The 17,179-nt window shown below is 41.9% G+C and overlaps 1 protein-coding gene across 2 annotated transcripts in view; it reads left to right on the plus strand.

Annotated features, from left to right (window-relative positions):
- Nucleotides 1–17,179, plus strand: part of Ppp3ca (protein phosphatase 3 catalytic subunit alpha) — a 207,884-nt gene that overhangs the window by 66,952 nt on the left and 123,753 nt on the right. The window lies entirely within an intron of this gene.

Here is a 17,179-nt window from a genome sequence, read left to right on the forward strand (position 1 = left end):
AAGTGCATGTGATTGTGGACGTGTGTTTGAGCAGTTGAAGAAAGATTCACTAGACTCATTGTATCTCCCTGTTTGTTACCATTGCCTTGCAAGCTGCTACATAATCACAGGTGGCCTGGCCTCTCCTTTCTGCTGCTGAGCCTGGTGACAGAAGTTCACACCCTGGAGTTGCAGTGAGAAGTCGAAGCCCCACAGCGCCCCTCACATTTTGTCCATTGGAAAATCAAAACCAGTGTCAGAGGGGACAGCTCCAGCCAGTTTCCCAAGTTATCCTCGCAGAATTCATGTATTCCAGACCTTTTCTAATTAACTGGCTGCTTTTTGCAATAGTTTATCCCTGCCTGTTGGTCCCCTGGCAAACAGTAAAGGGGATAATATTCCCAGGGACAGATTTCTCTTCTACAGCTCCAGAATTTAACCTTTGATAGTTGGCCTTTTCAGTAAGTGCTTCAGTCTCTCCTTTTCTACGGTGGATTTTTTCTTTTAAAGATGTATATGGTGAGATTTTATTTTGACGTGTCATGAACTAAATGAAAGAGTCCCAAATTATGACAACTTGAAAAGGAAAAAATTCATTTTTCTATGTGCCTGAATTGAGGCTTTTAATGTCACTTGTTTGGTTTTTGACTTTTTATATAAAAGATTGAAGTCACATAAATTAAATTTCAGTAACTTTGTGAAATTCCTCTAAATGGTCTGGATGAGTTGTGTTCATTTTTCTGAATTGTGCTGTAACTCTCGTAGGATTTTCCACATACTGCATTTCAACAATTTGCTCTCAGACGTGGAGATTTCGTAGGACTGCAGCTAAGTCTCTAGAGGAAGATGCTAAGAGTCTCATGGTGCTGTCAAAGCCAATTCCTATTTAGATGACTGCGGGGATTCATATCATGAAAAAGAAGGCCTGTGTTTGACTTCTTTGAATACAAGTATTTCAGATACTTTTCTAATTGAAAAAACGAGGTTGCATTTATTTAAAATTAAATTACATATTGCGTTCAATTTTATGTACTCTATAACAATCTGAATTCTTTGAAATCCAATGAGTTTTATATTTCAAAGCCACCAAAGGGATTATTTGTAATCTTGCCACTTTAATTGTAAATTTTAAGTCATCTTTAGGAAACCCAGGATTAGAGAAAGACTATTGGCCCGGGTGTCAGACTGCCAGCCGTTCTGCGCTCAGCTGACTTTTGGGTTCCATTTCTTATATTATTAGTTTATTCAACAAATACTTACTGAGCCCCATTTTTAAGTAGCTCACGTTTTTAGGCACTGATGAAATTTGACGGAAATATCTTTGTCTTCATGAAGCTTGCATTCCAGTGGAAACATAATAGAAAAAATAAGTAAAATAAAGAAAAGATGTATATGGAGAGATTTTGTTTTGACTTGTAATAGTGATTTTTCTGGAGAAATGAGGCTGAAAAGGAAGCAGGAGTTTTGGAGACATTGACTGCACTGCAGGAGGACAGCAAGGTGTGTGGGCGTCCTCTGTGTGAGGTGTCTGGTGGGTGGGGGTTCTGGGGCAGCAGACCCTGACTGGGAAGAGCACTGTTCTGGGAGGACTGTGGCCCATGGGGTGCAAGAATGGGTTGTGGAAGAGAGCACCAGAGTCCTTAGAAACTACCTGTAGTTTGTTCAGTGAAACATGAATTCAAGATGTGTTCCCTAGCTCTTCGCTCCACTGCAAGCTTCTGCACTTATCCAGAATAGTGAACTGCAGAAACTGTGCTGTCCAAGGCTCCCATGAACTACAGATTCCCAAAGCCTAGTTGCAGGTGCCTGCCGCAGAGGGCAGTGTGTTAGTGCAGGCAGAAGCCGGACTGCGCCTTTGTCCTCAGGGCTCTGTGATTCCACTCGGACAGGCAGATGTGGGGGTCAAAAGCTGAGGCCATGGAAGTAATGGCTTGCCAAGGAGATCCTCAGATCCATACATGTTTCTTGTTTCAGGTAACGGATGAGCTGGTGTGCAGAGAAGGAAGAGTTGTGGGACCGACTAATGTTCTCCTAGAATGGGGAAGTGTAATGGGTAGGAGGAAATGACAGGAAAAAAATACAACCTAAAACACCCAGCAAACAAAACACCCAGAAAGACCAAAATCTGAGATGCTGAGGGACTTTGGAAACTTCAGCTGGTTAGGACATAGAATTGGGGCAGTGGCTGTGTGTTCCAAGTCTTAGTCCCCATGTGTTGGCCCCATGTCATCATTCACAGAGCCACCAAGTAAATCTGTGTTCTCCCGAAACACGTGTCTGTGTGCTTCACACCTTTTCTGTTGTCCCGAGTCATTTCAGACTTGGGTCTGATTTAGGGTATTATTAGTGTTAATTGATTCCATATTTTCTGTTCTCCTTAAAATGTCTTTGCCCTGTGGGAATGGTTTTATAGGTTTGTGTTTAAAGAGACTGGAGATTGTCCATTTTCTAGGCGGTTCTTAAGGACATATACTTTTAAAATTTTAGGTGATACGTATTAATTTAATTTTCTGTAACAGTTCTACCTCTTGTATGATGAACTTTTTTAGATTAAAAGTTACTGTTGCCGTCAGTGTGCTACTATATAATTACATGTTACAATTGTGGTGTTATTATTTATGTATTATGTAGAAACATTAGAGTTTGGATATGTGAAGAGATCAGCAGAGAGGAAATTAGTTTCATTTAAGGGAGTTTTCTGGAATGCGTACTTTCCTGCATGACTGGATATGTTTTGCTTACATATGGTCTCAACTAGAAGTATGCTGTAGAGGAATCGTGGAATTGAGGGAAGAGAACCAGCTCGAGAGTCCGGAAACCCAATTCTAGTTTTGTTTCCTCGACAAGGTGGCATTGTGACTATACTGACATCACCGCCTGCTCTGACTTAGGCCTGGACTCACTGGGCTGCGTTGTGGATGGCCAAGGAGCTGTATGTTTGGAAGAAATTCGTAAATTCTAATTTCTACCTACGCCTGAGGTTGCATGCAGTGCGGAGACGAGGAAAACCCTTCAAAGTGAAGCAGGTCCATTTCTGTCCTGAGGAAGTTCTAACCCAGTAAGCTAATTACGGCTTTCTCCTCAGGAGTGAATTGGCTAATTATAAAGAAAAAGCCAAGGTCAAGTGTAAGCCAATCTTCCCATTAGTCTGGGAGACACTTAGTTCATTGCTTGTCCAGGGGATGCAGGAATTAATGTGTCAGTTTGACAGAGATGGGAGCTTGGGGAACAGAACCTAGCAGAGCTCCCCAGGCGACTTTCTTATTTTATGGAGAGTCATGTGCACTGGGACGCTGTCATCTACACCCAGATGTCTGTCTTTCACAGGGAGTTTTGGATTATGTGTGCCAGTGACCTCAGGACTGGTGTGGGTAACAACTTTCACCCTGTCTGGGCAGCTCATCTAGCTTGCTGACCGTGTCCCAGGGAAGGACATAGCTTTCATCAGCGATATTGGAGTCGACAGGATGGTGTTGATCAAGGTTCAAGCATATTCCTTTTTGATGAAAGTTCATTCACATTTCGTTGTTCGATTGAGAGTAGGGCCATACTCAGCCTTGTGCCATTAGCCTGTCTTCACAGCAAGTAATATTTTTCTGAACCACATTTTCTTCAGTGCAACGAATCATCCATTACTGGGTACCTGCCAGTAGATAGTCATGGCCTCAGAATAAAATCACATCGGGAGGAATGATCAGATTCCCATATGTGGTGTTGGCCAGTGTGAAGGATACAAGGTGTGGCTTTCCTCTGTCGCACACTTACTCATACACACAGAAATGAAAGAAAAATTAGGCTAACCTATTGTGTGATATTACTTTTGAGGGCTGAGAAAACAGTGACTACAAAGAGCAATTGTAGTGAGCCATTGTTACTGAATGTATTTTTAATTGGGGCTGGGCTGGCTTTCTGCTTTACCATGGAAACTAATTTTGTGCACCTGTGGTAATGAGGTCACCATATGTATTTGTTGAAAATAGGTGGTCCTTACTCCTAGAAATACTCATTGTATTTTATGAAATTAGATGGTCCTTTAAAAGGGAAGAAAGAAGAAAAGGAGAGAGAGAGAGAGAGAGAGAGGAAGAAAAGGAAGGAAGGAAGGAAAGAAGGAAAGAAAAGAAAGAAGGAGACGAGCTCTTACAGAAGCCTCAGGCTTGGCTCTGGGTGCAGCTTGCTTTGGGTTTGGTTTCCATCACCCCAGGTAGTGCTGAGGGTGGGGGTTTTGGCCGCAGTCTCAATAAGGAATGAGATTACATTTCAAGATGATACGTTAGAATGCTTAACACACTTTAAAAGTGAATACCTAAGTAGGCCAAGATTTTAATATGCTCAACAATTCATCATTAATAGGTATGCCTGAACCAAAGAGCCAGGAAGTCCTATGCTAAATTGCGAACGAGTAGTGTCTGAAAAGTATACTGAATCGAGAGAATTAAAACATACTAAAGCATTAAGCCTTTTTTACATTTTGTTGTGTAGAAATCTGCCTTATAGTATCATTCTCTGAGCTGTTTATTTTCAAATAAGATGATCTAAGGATGCTTTATTTATTTATTTACTGCCCAACATTACCTAGAAAACACTCCTCTAGAACTAGATCGCTGGTATATTGGCATAGGTCTGTGGCACGTGTGCTGCAGCCATCTGTTTATTATCATTAAAAGCTCTTAAAGGTTTGCCATCCCTGGCAAGGTTGAGCGTCCAGGATCTGTGCTTTCCCGTTATTTGGAACATGAGCCTGTCTGCTCTGCTCTTTTATTTCCTGCTTTACTGAATAAGGCTGCCATGATGATCACGCAGTTGTGGGTGGTACTGTGCCTGCCTTGTGATGCCAGGCACTTGGGCCCCTTTCTGGCAGCCCCTCAGAGTGGCTGTGAGCTTGCTGCTGGCCACGACTGGGACCTTCTCCACCTCCTGTGGTGATGCGGGAACAGGCCAGTTCTGTACCAAGCCATCTCAACATCCTTAATAAATAAATGGTCATGATGATGTAAATTATTTTCAGCATTCTTTTGGAATCTAGGCTCCTAAATTTTCATGACTCTCGGTAGGATAAATCTCCAGAGAAAAGAAAACAAACTAAGGTTCAGCTGGCTCCTGTGCTCCTGCTTGTGGGTGTCTCCTGCTTCAGAGTGAGTTGGTAGTACGCGGGCAGTCGAAAAGTGGAGCACATGAACTGTGTGTGTGTGTGTGTGTGTGTGTGTGTGTGTGTGTGTCCCAGGGAAGTGTGTGTTATTCTGCCAAGTGGTGTGTGACAAGTCAAGAGCTGGTGCCGTTCCGTTTTATTTTACAGTATTCATACTGGGCTTGCAAAGGTGCTCATGACCAGGCCATGCCCGTGCCATTGGTACCATCAACCCCAGGAGACTGGCATTTGGGCCCCTGCACAGGCCCTACCTTTATCTGTGGACAAATGCAGGCTTTGCATTTGTTTTTCATACTTTTAAAATAGCTTACATGAAGTAATTTCTTATGCATTGATTGTTTCAGTAAAGTGAACCTAAAAATTATGATTTCAATTCGAAATTAGAGATTATCTTGTGTCTGTGAAGGAAAGTTAGCTAGATTGCCTTGTAATTCTCAAAATACAGCTTTTCTTTGAAACCAAGCCTGTCAGGCAATAGGTCCTAGTATATGTCAGATGTGAAAGAATTAGCACAATTTTAGTATGGATGTAAAATACTCCTTTATCAAGAAAATAAATGCCAGCATTTACTCCATTAAACATCACAGAGAAACAGCTCAGCGTGATGATGCATGCCTGTAATCCCAGTGCTCGGGAGGCCGAGGCAGGAGGATTGCTGTGAGTTCGAGACCAGCCTGGGCTACATAGTGAGTTCCAGGTCAGTCTACTACATAGTGAGACCCTGTCTCAAAAACCCCCCAAAATAAGCAAAAAAACATTACAGAGGCTGTGATATGTTTCATGTATTTCATGTGAGTCTACTGTGAGGTGCTGTATTGACTTCTTTGGGGGACTTTGGATAATCTTTCTAATGCAGCACTTTGCATTTCATAGAATGCGAACTGGAAATGATACTTCCTAACATGTAGTGATTAATGCAAAATGTGTGTTAAACTTTCAATCTCTAAAAACAAGCCATTTCATAGGAATTTGGAAAGAATTCTCTTAGCAAATTGTGATATGAATGAGTTTTGCTAAGAAAATTTGGAATAAAATAGATGGACTTTCTCATGGTTACATTGAAACAAGGCAATATGTTCTTATATTTTTGGAGGAATTTAAGATAAAGGTACTAATTTGGGTTTGGCCAAATTTTTTTGCAGAGTTTAACATAAAACTGCTTTTTTCACATGCATTGGAGAGACAGGCCCACCTGCAGTTATTTCACATGAGTGGTTTTTTGTGGACATGAGTTACTGATAAGAAATGGGTAGGAGGGCATTAAATGACAGACTCAGTCAGCGGAATTGGAAAATTCAGGAGAAAAGCAGCTAAAACATTTCATCCTCATGTAACACATTAAAAAGAGTGATCAAACCGGAAACAAGTTTCTGTAACACCAAATACAACTGGCTATGTTTATTTTTCTTTGAGCAAGTAATTGAATGGAACAAAACACTGGACACCCATAGTATTATTGGAAGGATGTGTTCTTTGAATTTGTCTCAAAAGATTTCAATTGGTAGGAAACATTTGGCTACTAAATAATCTGATTTCCTGTAGATGTAAATATTCATATGTATTTGCAACTTACTCATAATTGGCAGGGAAACATGTTTTCTTCCTAAGTGTGATCATCTGTTTTATACTAATTGAAGGAAATTTCTTCCGTTTTCTGATTATAATGATGGCATGGCATGCAAGAAACCAGAACATGGTAATCCAACCTTGTGATTAAGTATTTAACTCCATGGAAAATGATCGTCTGGGTGTTCAGTCCCATTCATTTGGCTACTTTACATGTCAGCTCCATTTTTAGTGCCATGGAGCCATGCGTTTGTGTGTCTTGTTAATGAGGAAAACTTAGACATCTTTTGATTTTTGAATTTGCTCACTTCACTGTGTAATTTAAACAATGCATTTAGAAAATCAGTCTGCATTGTTACATGGAATACATTATTAACCAGCTTCTTCTTAAGAGGACAAGACCAGAGTCAGGAACATGTATTGAATATTCATTTCATTCTAGATGTTGACTGCTTTTAAGATTGTCTTACTGGAAAGAAAATAGAGCTCCTGGGAATGAAAGGTTTTTTTGTTCATTGTGGATGGTTCAGAATAATGTGATCTGGTTTCCTTTCTGAAATAAGTGAAGTTGACCATTCCTTGTAGGCTGGTTGACTCGGTGGTAGAAGAAATAGAGAATATGGACCTAGCTACTAATTTTACTTCCATATTTGGCATTAACATAGGTATATTTGAAATGACATTTCCTTGTTTTCTTTTATTTCTTGGTTTTTTGAAACAGGGTCTCCACTATGTAGCCCAGGCTGACAACCCTCCTGCCTCAGCCTCCTGAGCACTGGGATTATAGGCATGCTGTGTCATGCTCAGTCGCTGAAATGACGCTTTTTACAGAGGTCATTTTTCTCATGTATCTTTTTTTCTTTCTTCTGCGAACACACCCTGTTAATGGATTTTTAAAATTATTCTTTAAGTATTATTTTCTCTGATGTAGTACTGAAATTTGTAGGAAACTCTGAGTATAAGACAATAAAATTGTGGCACATCAACTTTCACAGTGCCGTTGGGTACCTTAACCACACCTTACAGTAGGAATGTTAATATCTAGCTCAGTGCCCGACGCACGATAGACACTCAGCACAAGCTTTTTAAAGGTTCTTTTTAAAAGTTAGGACGTTTTTGTAGCAGGTGTTGATTATGGCCACCATGGAGAGTTGCTACATGTACGTAACATCGTAATGCTTTTTATTCCCCTTTCCTCTAGTTCATGTACCCTTCCCATTTACCAAAGATCGATCTCTTTGTCCACTCCCCTACTGGTGGACATATAGGCTGCCCCCAAGATTCACGCAAGCTTTTTGAATGAACACACTGAGATCTTCAGTGGCCTTTCTCAGGAGGACCCTGTGTGTACTTGTGCCTGGGAAAGATTGTGACTGTCCAGGAAAAGTTACAAGGGCAGAGAGCAGTGGAGTGCATTCTTCCGTGGGTTGTTGATTGCTTGTGTTTGTGACTTTTTAAAAAGTGTATTTCTGTTCATTTCAGTCTTCCAAGTTTGTTGCTGTTCCCTTCATACCCACAGATCTCATTATGCCTCTGTTCCTTTGTCCTGGAAGAGTTTGTTTGGGGTTTATCTTGATCACTGAAATAGTCTGTTACTTGTGTTCCTGTCTTATGGGAATGTTGGATGAACTGTACTTTCCATTATTGCATGGGAGTTTTTCCTTTGCTTCTTCTAAATGAATTGTTTCCTAGAAAAGCATTTAATATTTATTACTTATTCAATCTTCCTAGTGTCTGTGCAAACAGAAGTTGACCTTACACAGTCAAGTGTGATGGGAAAACTTGGGTGTAACAAAAAAATTGAATGAAAGGGAAAAAATTGGAACAATGAGAGTGCAGAGTGTGCTTCAGTTTTTCCAAATTTCAACTCCAAAGGGAAAAAAAAGCTCCCCCAATAATATAATGTTTTTAATGCCAGGTAGATAACATTTGATAGTAAAGACCAATTAATTACTTGTTGGTTTGGTTTAACTCAGATTTTTAGAGGGTGAAATCTCTTGTGAGGAAAGGGGTTGGCCTGCACCCCCTTCCTACAGAGGAGGAAACGTGAATGTGTTCCCCTAGCTCCACGTGGGGACACTTTCTCCTCCTCTCTGTCCCCCTTCTCCTTGTGTCTGAAGAGGATTCATGGGTTGTGGCTCTTTGTCCCCAGTTAACAGGCGATCTTTCCTCTGGATGAGGACCCCGATGGCTGCGTGCAGGCCCTGGCCACTGTGGATCACACCCAGGGTGTGTCTGTCCCTTGCTTTCTGCCTCCCGTGATCGCTGCTTTACAGAACACTTTTATGGGAATGGGTCACTTGTGGAAAGTACTGTTAAAGGGCTCCTGTGGTTTTGGAGCATGAACCGTCTGATTGTGGGTTGAGTGAGACAGACTGGCACTGTGACTGCAAACACAGAAGAAATGCAGGAATCAGAAAGCAGAATTGTGCTCCCTTGTTACCATCACTAGTTCCTTGATTAGGACCATGCCATTGACCACTAAAACACGAAGGAAATATTGTGTAACTGAGGTTTACTTGGAAAGCACGGTACCATTTTCCCTCACCTGATACAGTGACTAAAACATGTTTCTGAGTCACAGAGTCCAGTGCAGTTTGGTGAGAATGAATTGTTTACTTGGCTTTTGTGTGTAGTCAGTCAAAAACTTCACCTTGAAATAACCATCATACTTTGATACTTGTTAGATAGTCATTCTCAGCACAAAAGTTCAAGATTGAGGCATTTCTTTCTGCAGCTCAGCCAGTGGTCCCCCACTTGGCCACGATGCAGGCTGTGGTCCACTAGGTGCATTTCTGGCTGGTCCAGTGCCTTGCGCTGCATCTGTTGACCTTCAGTGATGCTTTCAGAGTTACTCCCTAAGTGGCCATAGTGTGCTTTCAGTCTGTGCTAGATGGCATTTAATTTACACTGTGTAGTCAAGGACATCGTACTTGAAAATGGATGAGTGGTGTAAAGTCAGTCATATATCAGCAATGCAAGGTTTTTTCTGGAGCACATTAGCTCTATAGAATTAGGACTTTTAAAAGATTTACAAGAAAACAACTGAAGTTTATTTTATTCAGTTAGGAGGGGCCTAGGATTAGAACGGGGGCCAAGCTCTGACTCTGGCATGCCTAACCGAATTCCTTCCCCTTCCTGTAGTTTATTTTTCTTAACTGAGGAGAAGAAAATCTTAACACTGTGGTAGATTTAAAAAAATATTATATTTTGCTTAATAGGTCACTAGATGGTTAACAGGCAGGGAGAAGAGAAAATAGAGAAAACTTCACTAATTTCTTTTCTAATACTAGAAGTAGGAATTTGGAAGACATCAATATAATGCTTGTTAACTGAAGCATTTTATGTTTGGTAAATAACACTGTTTAGTTACATGTAGTATTCCTTGAAGAAATTAATGTATATTCTTTTGTGTTTTTAAATTTTGTGGTGATTTGTAGTCATGCTTTAACTTGCCAAGCTAGATTTCCATTTCTTGCTTGAAAGCACATACTACATTTGATAACGTAATAATTCCATTGTTTATTATTAAATTACATTATTAATTGAAAATATTATTATAAATATTACATAGAAAAATGAATTTCCCTCAGTGTACACTCAACGCAGTACATAAATCCAACACAAACTCTAAATAAAGCCAGGTGTTTCCTTCGCACAGAGGCCCGGATACTGTTGCTCACTAAGAATGGAGACACTTGGTTACTGTTGAGAGTGTGAAGAGTTGTGCTTTTCCCGCAGTTCACTCTTGCACTTTACTCTTGCATTTTGGCTAAGGGATTCTGTGAACATCAGTGCAAACGAGGGGACAGTCAGGAACCCCTGCCTGGGTCCAGTGGAGAGTCCGTGCGCTGGCTCTCAGTGTGGTCCGAGTGTCTCAGGGTGGACTCTTGACTGAAGGTGGCCCTGGTGGCCTTTGCTTTGACCAATGGTGTTTTCGAGGCCCCGGGGGTCTGGTCGCAGTCACCCATGTGCCTCACTGCCAGCATGCGTCAGCCCTGGAGAGGGACTGCTCTGGTGCTGCTGTGGGCCACCTGTGCCTCTGACAGGAGGGAGCGGCTCTTGCTTTTCCCTGGCACTGCCCTCAGTATCGGTGTCAGCATGTCCTGTGTATTCAGACTTCTCTCAGTGAGGGCTGCAGTGACTCTGGATCTTGTTTCTCCAGTGGAGACTAACACAGGCAGTGTTTTTTGCTTCTGCTCTCATTTTTCCAGGCTTCCTAAGAATACTGGTGAGTTTGTGCACATGGCAGGCGTCGTGCTGGGTTTCCTAGATCGTGCCATTCTCACCTGGGCCTGTGAGGGTGCTACCTCCAGGCACCAAGAGACAAATACCTCTCTGTCAGACCCGGACCTGTTAGCCAGCAGCCTATAGAGGATCTGAACCCGCATATTGGGGGCCTTAGAGCCTCTGATAAGCACAGCTGCAGGGCCAGACTTCTTTAATTCCAGGCTGGAAACAGGAAGCAACAAGTGGATTTGGGAGCACATACTCGAGCTGACGTGAGCTGTCTTCCTGCCTTCTGACCTCACTGCACCAGAGTACAGATGGAGGGCACCCAATGGGCTGCAAGTAGACAGAGGGTCTGGGGCGCCCGTGTCTGTGCAGCCTCCTCAGTGTCAGAGATGTGGTCCTTCCTCCCTTTGGTTGGATTCTCTGGGATTTTTCCTGAATTAGCTTTGAAAAGAGGAATAGCGACTGCCTTTGGCAGCCTGCAGTTCGCAGATGTTTTGGGGTAGGGCAGCAGCTTTAGCAAAGAGTGTGTGGGCTTCAGAAGGGCTCAGGTTGGATCTCAGTTCTGGTCCACACTGGGTGTGTTAGTTCCATTCACCTGCTGCGGTGAACTCGTGTGTCTCACCCTCTCTACTGCCACAACCAGGACTGTTGTGATAGCCTTCACAGAGGGTCATTCAGAAGATGGAATCAGGCACACTGCAGAAACGCACAGTGTGTGTGTGTGTATTTTCTTAATGGTTAGTGCTTTTTAAAGTTTAAAGTCTTATACCCATAAAGTGGTTCTTTGTTTCAAATGATGACATTTTCCCCTGCCCAGTGGTAGAATAGTTAAATTAAGATAGCTAGAATAGTTTTGAACTGAAATTAAATATTAGGGACTTATCAATCCATTATTGACACATAGTACCATTTAATCTCTTCAAATTATATATGACTTTAACTAGTATTATATGGTGTAATCATATACTATTAAGTAAGCACTATATGCATTGTACACGAAAAGATGATTTTTTGGACAGTGTTAGGACTGCAACCCAGGACCTCATGCATACTAGACAAGCTGTCTACTACTGAGCCATGTTAATGTGTATTGCATGGTACTGCACCACTTAGTACAGTGCGTATAAAGTAAGTAAAAATCATAAGCAGGCTTTTCACTAATGTTTAAGTTAATAAAAAATGTAATTATCTTCAGCTAATGCAAAGTACTGTTTATGACTTCAATTAGAATTCCTGGCCAGTTTTACCAGTCGTCCATTGTTGAATGCTCAGTTTGTAGAGACTGACTGCCATGGTGAGAGGTTATTCGTGCATGACAGACTTTTCGAGAACACGCTGCAAAGATGTGTCAGTAAGCTATATTGTATGGAATAAAGCTGGGAGAGGGGTTGGGTTGATCATTCACGTAGATAATATAGTCTCAAGGGACATAGTCTGTTCAAAGCCCTAAGAAAACTTGCTGTAAAGAAACCCGTTTAACCCTGATTCACAGAGAGGTTCTGGAGCTTTTCTCCCCCATCTAAGTATTTTTCTGTGAAGCATCTTTTGGGCCAAATCTGTGGTTGGAAATGCTTCTGTATGTGTGAGATCTGGTGTTCTTGGAAGGACCTCCATTCTCCTTTGAGCTTTCCCCTAAGGCCGTGTTCTCCTCATAGTCAGGGTTTCTATGTGTGCCAGTGAGCTGAATAAAATAGTCAGTTGGGCAACTATCCTGGGCCATCTTTAATGCTGATTGGCAAGACAAGTCCTTTCCTGTTAAGCTAGATGCATAGTAGAAGCATTTACGTTATACTTAGCTTTTCTGAGACATAAATATACTCAGTGTAATGAAGAAGTTCAAGTGTGCAACAAAATGTTGGCATTCAGAACAAAAGAAGTCCTGTGGGAATTCACTGAAGGACAGTAAAAGCAAAAGATAAAAATGTATCTTCTAAACAAATGAACTCATCCTTCATGCATCAAACCTGGGCAGGTGTGGTCTTCGGTAATCTTTTCAGCATTTTTTGAGGCAAATATTATCGTCTCCACTTTGTAGGTGAAGAAACTAGCTTCACAGAATTTTTCTCGAGAACACAGAACTGTTAGTGCTCGAATGGGAAGACAGGCAATTAGGAGGCTCAGAGCTAATGACTGCTATGCTCCACTGCATGTAGAGCTCAGATTGTGCTTGGCATTGCTGGAAATTGTCAGTAGCAGGCTGGCTTAAAAGCATTTTAAGGAAAAAAGGCAAACTAAATAGAATTACAGATGGTAGCTGGCACTGATGGAAATTCTTTTTTTGAAATTGGGGTAAAACCCCAACTCAATGGAAATACCTTGTAGGATTCATTTACCTCTGGATCAACCCATCAGAAACCAAACTAAAACCGAGTGTTTTGGCCATTTTTAAGCTTAGTGCTGAACCAATTGTTCTTGTGACTGTTTGGTCTCTCTCAAGACTGGGATTGATGAACCAGGAAAACAGAAGCCACATGAGATGGTCAGAGAGAAGCCGAGCATTCAGGATACACAGGGCAGAGTTTGGAGATGCAGTAGCCAGATGTGGATCTTACTTCCCCCTAGGAAGTCATCAGCCAGGCTCTCTGAAGGCTGCTGTGTCTGTTGCATGGGAAAGATGGGTGAAGGGAGAAGGAAAGCAGCCCCTACTTGTCTTGGGGTTTCCCACATGGCCACTCTTCTCCCTAGCAGTGGAGCTACAAGGAGGGCTGCTGCTGTGGGCCCGGCTTACTTCTCTCCTTTTCTCATGGACTTGGGAAGGTCACTTCCTTTCTACCTGACTTCTTGCACTGGAGGAGAGAATAGTGCCCACATCCCAGCATTGCAACTCTTCAATGAATTAGTGCACAGGAAGTGTTCTTCATACTATCCAAGATGCAGGCAGCTGTGTTGAAAATGTCCAGTGACAGAAATTGCTGTCATTGCTACTGCTCTCTCTCTCTCTGAGCCTTAGTTTCTTCAACATGAAGAGTAGGGGATGGACTTGAATATTTAAGGATGTCAGATCTGTGTACATTTTTGGCTCATCTAATGGCTATGGCATATCTTGTATGAGAATGTGTAAATTACCACAGGCAGCAATTGCTTTGCCCTTTGAAGGCAAAGAGAAAAATAGAAAAGAAAATAGAAAAATAGAAAAGAAACATGAAGACAACTCTGTTTGGGTGACCAAGGTGTACTTTGTGAAGCATTTGGTTTTCAGGTATGTGGAGATGGGAGACAGGCTTTGATTGTTTTCAGAAGCTGTAATGTTTGAATGGGTAGGGTTAGGAAGTGACAGGATCAGGAGGTAGGAAAGGCATTTGGTTGCCGTGGAGAAGTCATGGGAAGTGTTTACTATGGTAATGATATCACAGGCACTTTATGTGTTAGTCTACTTAATATTTCATTTATAAACAGAAAGCTAGCATAGCATCATGAAGTAAATAATTTGCTTCAGATGATACAGTTTACCTAAGCAGCTGGCCTTTGGAATTTGTGCTTTTTACCTCTTCCTCTTAGCATCTGAAAACTTGAAGATTGTATGGAATCATATGGAGTAATGGGGACACTGAACAACTGCGTGTCGCCAGACAAAAGGGTAGGAGGGCGTGCGTGGTGTGTTCGGAGTAGGTGCCTGGGGTGTAGAGGCTTTTCCTGCCCATTGTGGCCACCATTGGAATAATCCAGACAAGTGTGCAGCTGAGAAGCTAGGTGGCAGTTAGCATGGTAACATCAAACAGAAAGGTCACCTGATGAGGCCTAATCCTCTTCTGGTCAGGGAATCTGATAAAGTGTGGTCTTTCTCCCCGGAAATGTGTTCAGCACCAGAATCACAATGAAATACCAGCGGTGTCACAAGCCTACATGCTTAACTCACCTTGCTCTTCGTTTCTCTTTTGTAGCAATTGTGTGTTTTTAGGAAAGCCTGCCGTTTCTCCTTACTTTGTTTTGCCTTTTGTAGAGACCTGCTTTAACCTATTTCACTGTGTTTAGACACCCTCCTTTGTAACCTTCACCTTGGCAGATTCTTGATAACTTACTCAAATTTGTATCCTGGTTTATGAAGGCACATAAACTACTGATTGCACTGGGTTTTCTGTATTTCTCTTTTTCTCTGTTGCTCGAGTACAAAAGCAGCAGTGTGCCTCTTGGTATATAGGCGTTCTCTACACCGGGCCGCATTGTCCCGTGCTCATTCTTAGTCATCATCATTGGAACAGCTACATTTGGGATAGGAAAATCGTTTGAAGTTTATAAAAAGACATCAGTCCTATTTCCAAAATGCACTTGAAAAGGTTTTGAGTAAAGAATCAGACCCAGGATCTTGTCTGATTCTGAGGCACACTTTTCTGTGTCTGGAGGGTGGAAACCCCAGGGTAATTAAAATTCTATACTGTGGGAGTTCAGAAGAGATCGGGAGACCAATTCTTGTTTGTTTTGCTCATCATCTGTTGTGAGAGCACTAATTGGGGCCCCCTGGGTATGTGGGGAGTCAGCATGCCAGTGCCCATGAGAGATGACTCCACCAAACCGCACATGCTGTTTAGGATTTGGTAAATATAATACAACTTGGTGATTTAGTAAGCCAAACTCATATAAAATCAATTTTTCTTTGTCTTTTTTTGGTATTGGTGATCAAACTCTGGACCTTGCGCTTGTGATGCAGGCAGTGAAACCACTTTTTCTTTCTTCTTATTTATTCAGTTCTTCCTGAATATGCACTGCTCTGAGGACTGGTAGTGTGTCCATTATGGACGTATAAACTATTTCTTTGTAGGTTAAATGTTCTCAAAACCAACATGACAGTTGGTTTGGAAGAACTGTATCAGAAAATCAATTTCAGAGGTCTCTATATTTTCTCAGATTATGGGCACATGAAAGAAACTTACTTTAAGTTACTTTGTTTCCATTTATGCAATGGTACAATATGAGATTTTTCTTCTTCCAGTGTTAATGAATAAGTGTATCCCATATAACTTTTTAAAAAGACCTGTTATACGTAGTGTATCAGCAAACTGAAGAATACTTTAAGTTTCATTGTCAATGGCTCACCTCACACTCGGGCATGAGGAACTCATCCTGATTTTAATTATCATCTGAAAAGATTTGACAGTGTGTGCAGACCTTCACATATGTGCCCTGACTGGGGTAGGTGATGAGTTTGTTGCTACAGGTGAAATGATCACATAGCTAGGGTTCTCTCTTGTAAGCAGTGCGGCCTTTGAGTGCTCTCTCTCAGTGGCGGCGTATTCAGGGAGCACCCTGCCCTTCCCTCTCTTCAGACCCAGTGCTGGTCTGGTGGGGAGTGTCTCATCACAGCACAGGGATCGGCCTCCCTGTCCCTCAGGGCTGTTGTGGCATTTGGAGCTGCAGGGCTGTGTCCTCCTCCATGCCAGGCCACCATTGCCTGATTCCAAGGTGCTGAGAGTGGCCGATTCCCCTCTTCTGTGCACTCAGGGTGTGGGTGCTGTGCTGGGGTTCTTCCCCTGCTCTGAGTGTGGATTGCACTGTGACAACGGGCATGAGGGACAAAGAGCATTGAGGCAGGAGAACATCACTGTGCATCTGGGGACCAAAGAGTAAAATGCACCCCATCATCAGGGTAGCATGTGGCACTCCCCAGCTGATTGTGTGCGTGCGTGCGTTCATGTGTCTGTGTGTATGTGTGTGTGTGTGTGTGTGTGTGTGTGTGTGTGTGTGTGCAGCTGCCTTTCCCTGAACACACTTTTTTCCATAACCTGTCAGCATTTCTGCTCTAATCACTGTGATTTCTTGAGTGAGAATTTTAAGCCAATGAATAATTTTAAATAATATGTTTTTTCAAAGCCACTGCATTTCTCAGTGATTTGTTAAAATAAGTAAATTTTTATTTGTATTACATGTGCAGAATTCACAACCAGTAGAGTAGAGATGTAGTGGTTTTGAAAAACCATGTCATTTAAAATTTCCAATCAAATAGTTCAGTTCCAATATAGGTAAAGTCTTCGACTGTATTTTCATGTCTTAAATGGTTGAGTTTAAAGATTTCTGAAAAGCAAAATGTGCCTAGGGTAAAATGAAGTATTAAAATCCCTGGGTAGTTTTAATCTCTAAGGGATAATTACCATGGATTTGCTCACTTGGGGAATGAATTCAGCTAGTCTTAAAGTACCTGTCCTTGTTTGTTTCTTGGTTTTACCCTCTTCCTAGTATGTATTTCCCCAGGGAAAAAGAGAGAGAGAGAGAGAGAGAGAGAGAGAGAGAGAGAGAGAGAGAGAGAGAGAGAGAGAGAGA

The sequence above is a fragment of the Fukomys damarensis genome, unplaced genomic scaffold, assembly GCF_012274545.1.
Source record: "Fukomys damarensis isolate Sample0158 unplaced genomic scaffold, DMR_v1.0_HiC HiC_scaffold_25, whole genome shotgun sequence".
Taxonomy (NCBI): Eukaryota; Metazoa; Chordata; class Mammalia; order Rodentia; family Bathyergidae; genus Fukomys; species Fukomys damarensis.